The following is an 8,887-nucleotide window of genomic DNA, read 5'->3' on the forward strand; positions in this document are numbered from 1 at the left end:
ATAAGCAGCTGAACTACAGGCATGCGCTACCATGCCCTGCTAATTTTTTGATTTATTGTAGAAATGAGGTCTTGCCAAGTTGTCCAGGCGGGTCTCTCACCCACGGGCTCAGGCAATCCACTCATTTCAGCCTCCCAAGGCGCGGGATTACAGGCTGAGCCACCAAGCCTGGCTATTATTATTATTTTTGAGTCAGAGTCTCACTCTGTCACCCAGGCTGGAGTGCAGTGGCATGCTACCATGCCCGGCTAATTTTTTGATGTATTATAGAGACAAGGTCTCACTAAGTTGCCCAGGCTGGTCTTGAACCCCTGGGCTCATGCAATCCTCTCGTCTCGGCCTTCCAAAGTGCTGGGATTAAAGGCTTGAGCCATGGGTTATTATTAATATTATTATTATTTTAGCTTTCAATGTTGTGTTTTATTGAGAGGCTGAATTTCAGCCTCTAATATCAATTTTAGCCCCCAATATTAATTTCAGCATGATGACTCAGGAAGTTGTAATATTAAAGATAAACAAATATTTGGTCTTTATCCCTACTTCCTAGCATAAATTCCTAATGCTCTTGAAATCTCAGGAGTGGTAAGTCTTTGGAATGCTATTGAGATGATAGATAGCAAGGGACCCTGAAGTAGCTTCTGATGGGGGTTGATGGCACAAAAGACCAAGGTGTGATTAGAGTATTGAACTGTCAGCCATGCTCCTTGACCTCCCAGGAGGTCACTAAATTGCTAATGGCCGATGATCTTAACCAATTGTGCCTACATAATACAATCTCCATAAATCACCTAAATGACCAAGTTTGGGAAGTTTCTGGCTTGGTGAACACATCAAGGTGCTAGGAGAATGTTATTCCTGGAGAGAGTATGGGAGATCTGTGAACTCCCAGTCCTCCTGTACCTGTATTCCCCTATGCATCTCTTCCATTTGGCTGTCCTGAGTTGTATCCTTTATAATAAACTGGTAATAGTAAGTAAAGAGTTTTCTTGAGTCCTGTGAGCCATTTTAGCAATTATCAATCCTGAGAAGGGGCATCATGGGAATTTCTGATTCATAGCTGGTCAACCAGAAGTATGGATGGCCCTGGACTTGTGATTGGCATCTGAAGTGTGGGTAGGCTTTCAGGACAGAGGCCTTGAACCTATGAGATCTAATGCTAACTCCAGGTAGGTCGTATGAGAATTGAACTGAATTTCAGAACACACACCTCATGTTTGGGGAAGCAGATAATAAGTTTTTGGATGGGATAAAAAACCCACACATTTGGTATCAGAAGTGTTGTGAACAAAAACAGTTCAGAGAAGTATTCTGTCCTATTTTTTAGCAGAGTTTGGAAAGGATGGATGTTAATTCTTTAAAAATTTGGTAGGATTCACTATGTTGAAGCCTTCTGGTTCTGCTTTTTGAAAGGTTTTGATTTTCAATTCAACCTCTTATCACTGATTCAATCTCTCTACTTTTAATAGGTTTGTTCAGATTATTTCTTTTTCTGATAATTTGTATGTTTCTAGGAATTTATTTATTTCATCTAGGTTATCTAATTGATTGGTGTACAGTTGTTCACATGTTCTCTTATCCTTTTTTGTTCCTGTAAGGTCCATAGTAATGTCCCTGCCTTCATTTCTGATTTTTGCTATTTGCATTTTCACTCTTTTTGTCTTAGTCGAGCTACAGATTTGTCAATTTTATTGATCTTTTTAAAATTTTCATTTCAGCTATATACTTTCAAGCTCCAGAATTTATATTTGGTTTCTTTTTTTTTATAACTTCTGTCTCTTTGTTGATATTCATTGTTTATACATAGCTTCTTTTAGTTCTTTGTCTATGGTTTCCTTTAGCTAGTTGAGTATATTTAAGGCAGTTTATTTAAAGTCTTTGTCTAGCAAGTCCACTGTCTGGGTTTCCTCAGGGATGGCTTCTGTCCATTTCTTTTTTTCTGTGAATGGGTCATATTTTTCTTTTCTTTTCTTTTGGATGCCTTGTAATTTTTGTGTTAAGAACTGGACACTTAGGTAGGGCATGGTGGCTCAAGCCTGTAATCCCAGCACTTTGGGAGGCCAAGGTGAGGGGATTGCCTAAGCCCATGGGTTTGAGAACAGCCTGAGCAACTTGGTGAGACCTCATCTCTACAATAAATCAAAAAAATTACCCAGGTATGTTAGTGCGCACCTGTAGTTCTGGCTACTTGGAAGACTGAGATGGAAGGATTGCCTGAGCCCAGCAGGTCAACACTGGGGTGGCTCTGAGTGTGCCACTTTGCTCCAGCCTGGGTGACTCCAACTAAAAAAAAAGAAAGGAAGGAAGAAAGGAAGAAAGAAAGAGAACTGGGCACTTCAACATGAGAAAGCTCTGGACATTTTAAATATTATGTTATGGTTAATCCTGGAAATCAGATTTTTCCCGCTTTGCAAGATATGCTGTTATTATTGCTTATTAAGGACTGTAGCCTGTTTACTTAGTGACATTTCCATACTCTTTTTATAGACTGTATTCCTTATCATGTGTAGACACGAAGTCTCTGCTTTATTATCTCCATGGCCAGCCACTGAGCTGAGCTGACACAGATTTCCTTAAACACTTGCATCAAAAATACCAGGACCAAACACAAAACAAAACTCTGCTGTTCTTTGTAGATTGACTCTAAGCTGGGACACTCCATTCTTCTGCCTTAGACTTTACCTCCTTCATGCATGGAACCCAAAGATCATCCAAAGGTGCAAGCCAAATATGCTGTCAGATCTTTTCTGAGCATGTGTTCAGCCCTGCATATGAGTGTTGCAGTCTGGATGTTCTGTGCAGATGCCCTTCAAAACCCTTAACCTTCCCCCCTCCCTACAAGCATCTTCCTCCTCAGTCTCTTCCTTCCTAGGCACTTTGGTCTATCTACTGCTTTGCCCAAGACAGCTGTGGGTAGTACTGTATTGTGTCTTTGAACGCTTTCAGCAGATGCCCCCTGGGCAGCTGCTCCAGTCTGAGGAGGTGAACCAAGGCAAGTCTCTGCACCAGTCCCTCACAGCACAGCCAGGCAATTCAGTTATCTGAGAACAAGGTCTGTATTGTCCACCCTGGCACCAGCAAGCCAGGAATGCTTAGGTTTCTCCCCCCGAACCCTAGATATGTGGAGCACCGCCCATGAACTGCTCCACTCAGAAATCCTTCAGACCACCCTACGTGAAGTCATGGCTTGGAAAGGGAAGGGGCATGTCCTTCTTGTCATTCTTCTTACTGTCTAGAATATGGAGATGATGGCTGGAGCTCAAGCAGCCGTCCTGGGCCATGAGGATGGTGAAACCACAAAATGGAAGGAGCTGGGTCCTCGATGCTTGTGGAACCACTAGCTCAGTATTTCTTACCTTCTTATTTTGTTCCTGGAGGGAAAACAACTTTGATCTTGTTGAAGCCATTGTTATTTTGTGATTCCCTCACATACAGTTAAACCAAGGTTTGCTTAACAACAAGACCTTCCCACCTCTGTCCCTCCTAGCCTGTATGTTCCACCAGCTATACTAAACGCTGTACAGCTCTCTCTGCTTCCTTTCCTTTGCACAGCATTTACTGCAAGTTATCACGAGGGTCTATTCGCTTGTCTCTCTGATGGCCCACAAACATCTCCAGGGCAGGATCTATTCCTGTCTTAGCCTTTCTGCCATGCAATCAATTTCTCTAAGACTAGAAAAGGAGGGATAGGGAATGGTCATTGACTTAGCCCTGATGATATGTGCTTTACATTTTATTTGTCTCATTTAAATTTTTGGAGCAACTTTGAGGGAGGAGGGAACCATTATTGCTCTTCTGCACATGGGGGGGTGGGATTTACAAAGTTGTTTCCCAGATGTGCCTGGATAATGAGTGGCAGAGCCAAGTGCAGAGCACGAGTCTGTCTAACCTGATGCAGTGGGCCTCTCTGCCCCACTTAGAAGGCCCTGTGGCAGTGCAGGGCTGGGCTGTGGCTGAGAGATCTTTGATGAATTCGTTCTCTTCAGGGTTCTCCTTTGAGGTCGTCAGCTCAAATTGAAGAGTAGCTTTTCACGTGCCGGTCTGTGAGGGTTGAGTAAGTGCCTTCCTGAGCCTGGCCTCAGTTCAGGAAGGCATGGCCTCTGCTTCACGTTTTGGTGTTCAGGGCATTGTGTTTTCTTTTAATAAACTTTAGAAACTCAACACTTCCTAGCAGACAACGTGGGGTAATGGAACCTGGAGCCCACATGAACTTTAGAACCAGATGACCCCGGGTCTGAAATCTCTCTCTTCCACTTATTTGCTGCAGGAACCAGGGTAATTACTTAGCTTTGCTGGGTTTCAGTTTCCTCGTCTGTGAAAGGATAGAAGAATATCTCTTAGAAGCTCCTACAGAGAATTCTAGAAAAAGAGGTAAAAGTGACAGGAGCATAGTAGACACTCAATAAATGTTAGTTGTCTTCCTTCTTCTACCTGTCTCCTCTATTTGAGGTGGAGGCTTTATTTTACATTGTTTGACATTAAAATGACAATTGTATTGCTGTTCACAAATTTGGAAGCCTTGCTTAACATGAAATATAAAAAGAAATAGAAGAGTAGCCCAGGTACAATGGCTCACACTTGTAATTTCAACACTTTGGGAGGCCAGATCAGGAGGATTGCTTGAAGCCAGGAATTCAAGACTAGCCTGGGCAACATAGGGAGGGCCTGTGTCTAAAAAAAATTAAAGAATTAGCCAGGCATGGTAGAGCACCTATGGTCCCAGCTACTTGGGAGGCTGAGGTGGGAGGATTGCTTGAGCCCAGGAGTTTCAGGCTTCTGTGAGCTATGATCATGCCACTGCACTCCAGCTTGGGTAACAGAGGGATACCCTGTCTCCAAAAAAAAAGGAGATGAAACCAGGCATGGTGGCATACACCTGTAGTCCCAGCTACTTGGGACCTAAGTGGAAGAATCACTTGTGCCTAGGAGTTTATGTCTATAGTCTATTCTATAACATAGTGAGACCTCTGTTTCTAAAAAAGAAATAAAAAGGAGAGAAAAAGTAGATGAATGCTAACAATATCGGTCATAACATTGCCGTGGAGTGAGTCTGGAGCCCTTTCTTTTTGAGCCCTGTAGAACCACATTTCATATCAAAATAGTCTTGCCAGTAGATTTCCTGAGCAGAATCAGTCTTCCAGGCAAGAAACCCAGCCATGGGATAGGTGCTAGCGACAGATCCCAGGTTTTGCCAGTCATATGTGATGCTGTGGACAGAAGGAATGCTTAAAGGACACCCTGAAGCAGCTCCTCCCTTGCTAGAGCTTTGCCAGTATATCTGGGTGTTGGCACCAGCCATCTGAAAGATTCTGGTCAATTTACCTAAAGACACTTTACCACATTTACAGCATTTCCTCTGCATAATAGGATGGTTTCATCTCTCCATGGAGGATGTTTATGTTATTTTGAGGAGCTCTTATGATGGGTCTGCTCTTATTATTTCAAAACTGTATAGGCTGGGGACGGTGGCTCAGCCTGTAATCCCAGCACTTTGGGAGGCCAAGGTGAGAGGATTGCCTGAGCCTGAGGGTTCGAGACCCAGCCTGGGCAAGTTGGTGAGACCTTGTCTCTACAATAAACCAAAAAAACTGGCTGAGCGTGGTGTCATGTGTCTGTAGTTCCAGCTTCTTGGAAGGCTGAGGTAGAAGGATCGCCTAAGCCCAGCAGGTTGAGGCTGCGGTGGCCGTGAGTGTGCCACTGCACTTCAGCCTGGGTGACAGAGTGAGACTCCAACTCAAAAATAAAAAAAATTTATGCCAGGTTTCATAACCTCTTTACTCTCTTAGGACTTTTTGAGGACTCCAAAAGCATTCATTTATATGGATTGTATCTACAATATTTACCATATGGTTTGGATGTGGTTTGTCCCCACCAAAACTCATGATGAAATTTAATTGCCAATGGAGCAGTGTTGGGAGATGGGGCCTTTAAGAGGTGATTAGATGGTTAAGATGGATTTCTTGTGAAAGTGGATTAGTTCTCTTGGGATTGGACTAGTAACTATGATCATGGATTGTTATAAATTGAAGCTGCTCCTTGTGTTTGGTCCCTTTTCCACACATGCCTGCTTCCCCTTCTGCTTCTCTGCATGTTGTGGCACAGCACACGACCCTCACCAGAAGCCCAGCAGATGCCAGCGCCATGCTTCTTGGACTTCCCAGTCTTCAGAATCATGAGCCAAGTAAACCTTTTCTTTATGTATTACCCAGGCTCAAGTATTCTGTTATAGCAACAACAAATGGACTAAGACACCATACTAGAAATTAAAACCAAACATTTAAAAAAAGATTTAATCCCTTAGAAGTAATAATAACAAACCCATTATATATTTACATATATGGCATTTTTAGGAAAAATATATTTTGAAAAAAAATTAGTGGGAAGAATGGCAATTTTTACATTTGTGATGGGCAGAATTATGGCCCCCAAAGCTATTCATACCCTAAACCCCTGAACCTGTGAACATTTAATTTACATGACAAGAGACACTTTACAGATGTGATTAGGATTAATGACTATGAGATGGAAGATTGTCTTTTATTACCAGGTGAGCCCGATCTAACCACAGAATCCTGAAAAGCAGAGAACCTCTTCAGGCTGGTTTGGTGACATTGCTGGCCTTGAGATGGAGGAAGCAGTCAAGAGTCAAGGAATAAGCCGGGCTCGGTGGCTCAGCATGTAATCACACGACTTTGGGAGGCTGAGGTGAGTGGATTGCCTGAGCCCGCGGGTTCGAGACCCGCCAAGCAATTTGGCGAGACCTCATCTCTACAATAAATCAAAAATTAGCCTGGCGTGGTAGCGCACGCCTGTAATTCCAGCTACTTGGAAGGCTAAGGCGGAAGGATCGCTGGAGCTCAGCTGGTCGAGGCTGCGGTGGCCAGGAGTGGCCACTGCACTCCAGTCTGGGCGACAGAGTGAGACTCCAGCTCAAAAAAAAAAAAGAGAGTCAAGGAATGAACATGACTCCCAGAAGCTGGGAAAGGCAAGGAAACAGATTCTCCATTACAGTTTCCAAAAAGGAATGCAGTCTTGTGACACCTTGATGTTAGCTCAGTGAGAACCCAGACTTCTGACTGACAGAACTGTAAGGTAAGAGGTTTGTGGTGTTAAGCCACTATATTTGTGGTAAGTTTTTTATAGCAGCAATGGAAAACTAATTCATTTTTGCAGATCTCTCTAGTGTCTGACTTAATAGAATACAGCTGGATTCTCATATCTGCTTCTGCATTTAATCCTGTGGTGATAAGATGTTTTGGCTAAAGTATATGAAGAAAATTTAGTCTTACATAGATTTATAGTTGAAAACCATAGGAATACTTTAATAGCCTTTTCAGATAATTGTGAATTTTTCTTTGATAGGACATCAAATTTAACAGTTGTAATTTCTTAAAATTTAGTTGTGACCTAGAACACAAAACCACGTCAATATGCTTTTCATATCTATTACATTAATATTCATTGGCCTATCTTACAATTTGAGTGGATCTTTTACTCATGTATTATTTTATAACATCATGTACTGGTTATCTGAAAGACATTGGTCCACTGAGTTATGCAGATGTTCCAAATATTGACACATTTCATTGTACAAGATTAAAAAAAAAATTACATTTGTTATTGTCAATCCCATCCAAAAATATAGGGAAGCTACTAAACTCAGAGTTTTCCAGAATTCTTATTTTCATTTGAAAACTCAAATTTTTATCATTGGCAACCAACACTGTCAGTTGCTTCCTTTGAAGTGACAGGCTTACTTTGTTCATTTTCCTTAAAATGTCTACCAGACACACACGTCTGAATAACTTTAATTTGCCTATCAAACTTTCAAATAAAAACGATGCTCTGTGGCAATCGCAGCTCATAGTTTGGTACAGCTTACAACTCACAGAATGACATAGTTCTTGTCTTGGAGACAACCAAGGGACTGCAGATTGTAGTCAAAATGCTTTATGCTACTTCCATTTCATCACACACGGTATTAAAAAGAACAGATGAGCAAAGACAGAGATTAAACGGAAGTAATAATGTTTACTGCTTTATTAAGTATATTCTCAATTAAAACTGGCATTTTAAAAAGTTACCGCTTCATGGCAGTGAAGAATGCAATAACTACGACTCCTGTCTAGGGTCACTGAATTTATTCTGCTAAGGCAGCAGCAGTTTTACCCAACACGGTTGTGTTCCCTACGTGCGCATGTCAACATATTGGAAAGGAGTAATAACAAAGTCTTAGTATTATTATGAAGCCCATTTTACTCACACAGACCTAGGGGGTCCGCACACTTTGAGAACTGCTGATTTAAGCCAGTTTATCTAAGGACATCCCACCTTCATTTTGTATTTCTCTGAAACATAGTGAATGGGCTTAGCATTTTAATGTTTGTTTCTGCAAACGATTTCAAGGGTACGCACACCCACCTTGTCATTTGTGCTGATGAAATTTACGAAATTCACAACATATACCTTGTGACAATTTAGCACATGTTGTTCTTTTAAATTGCCCAGATTTTCCTTTGCTATATTCTTTAGTTCTGTATAGACTATGCACATGTTTATTTATGAAGGAAAGTCGTAGCTATCAGCTGGTTATTCCTACTTAGTGAGAAATTACTTCCTGGATAGTGGAATAGAAAAGATGGAAAAGTCTGAAAAATATCTAGTTTCATCACACTTTGTGTATTCACATCTAGATCATAAGGTAACATTATGATATGCTAAATCAGCATTCATGAATTTTTTGGCTTTACAAAATTTGTTTCTTCTTTTTTTTTTTCTTTTAATTTTTTTGATTTTAAAGATGTGGGGTACAATTCAGGGTTAGGTATACAAATGTTCATTATGCAGTTACCTTTGTTGATGAGGTGGGCCCCACCCCCCCCCCGTAGAT

This window comes from Carlito syrichta, unplaced genomic scaffold (assembly GCF_000164805.1).
Source record: "Carlito syrichta isolate Samal-C Ts95f unplaced genomic scaffold, Tarsius_syrichta-2.0.1 Scaffold311939, whole genome shotgun sequence".
Taxonomy (NCBI): Eukaryota; Metazoa; Chordata; class Mammalia; order Primates; family Tarsiidae; genus Carlito; species Carlito syrichta.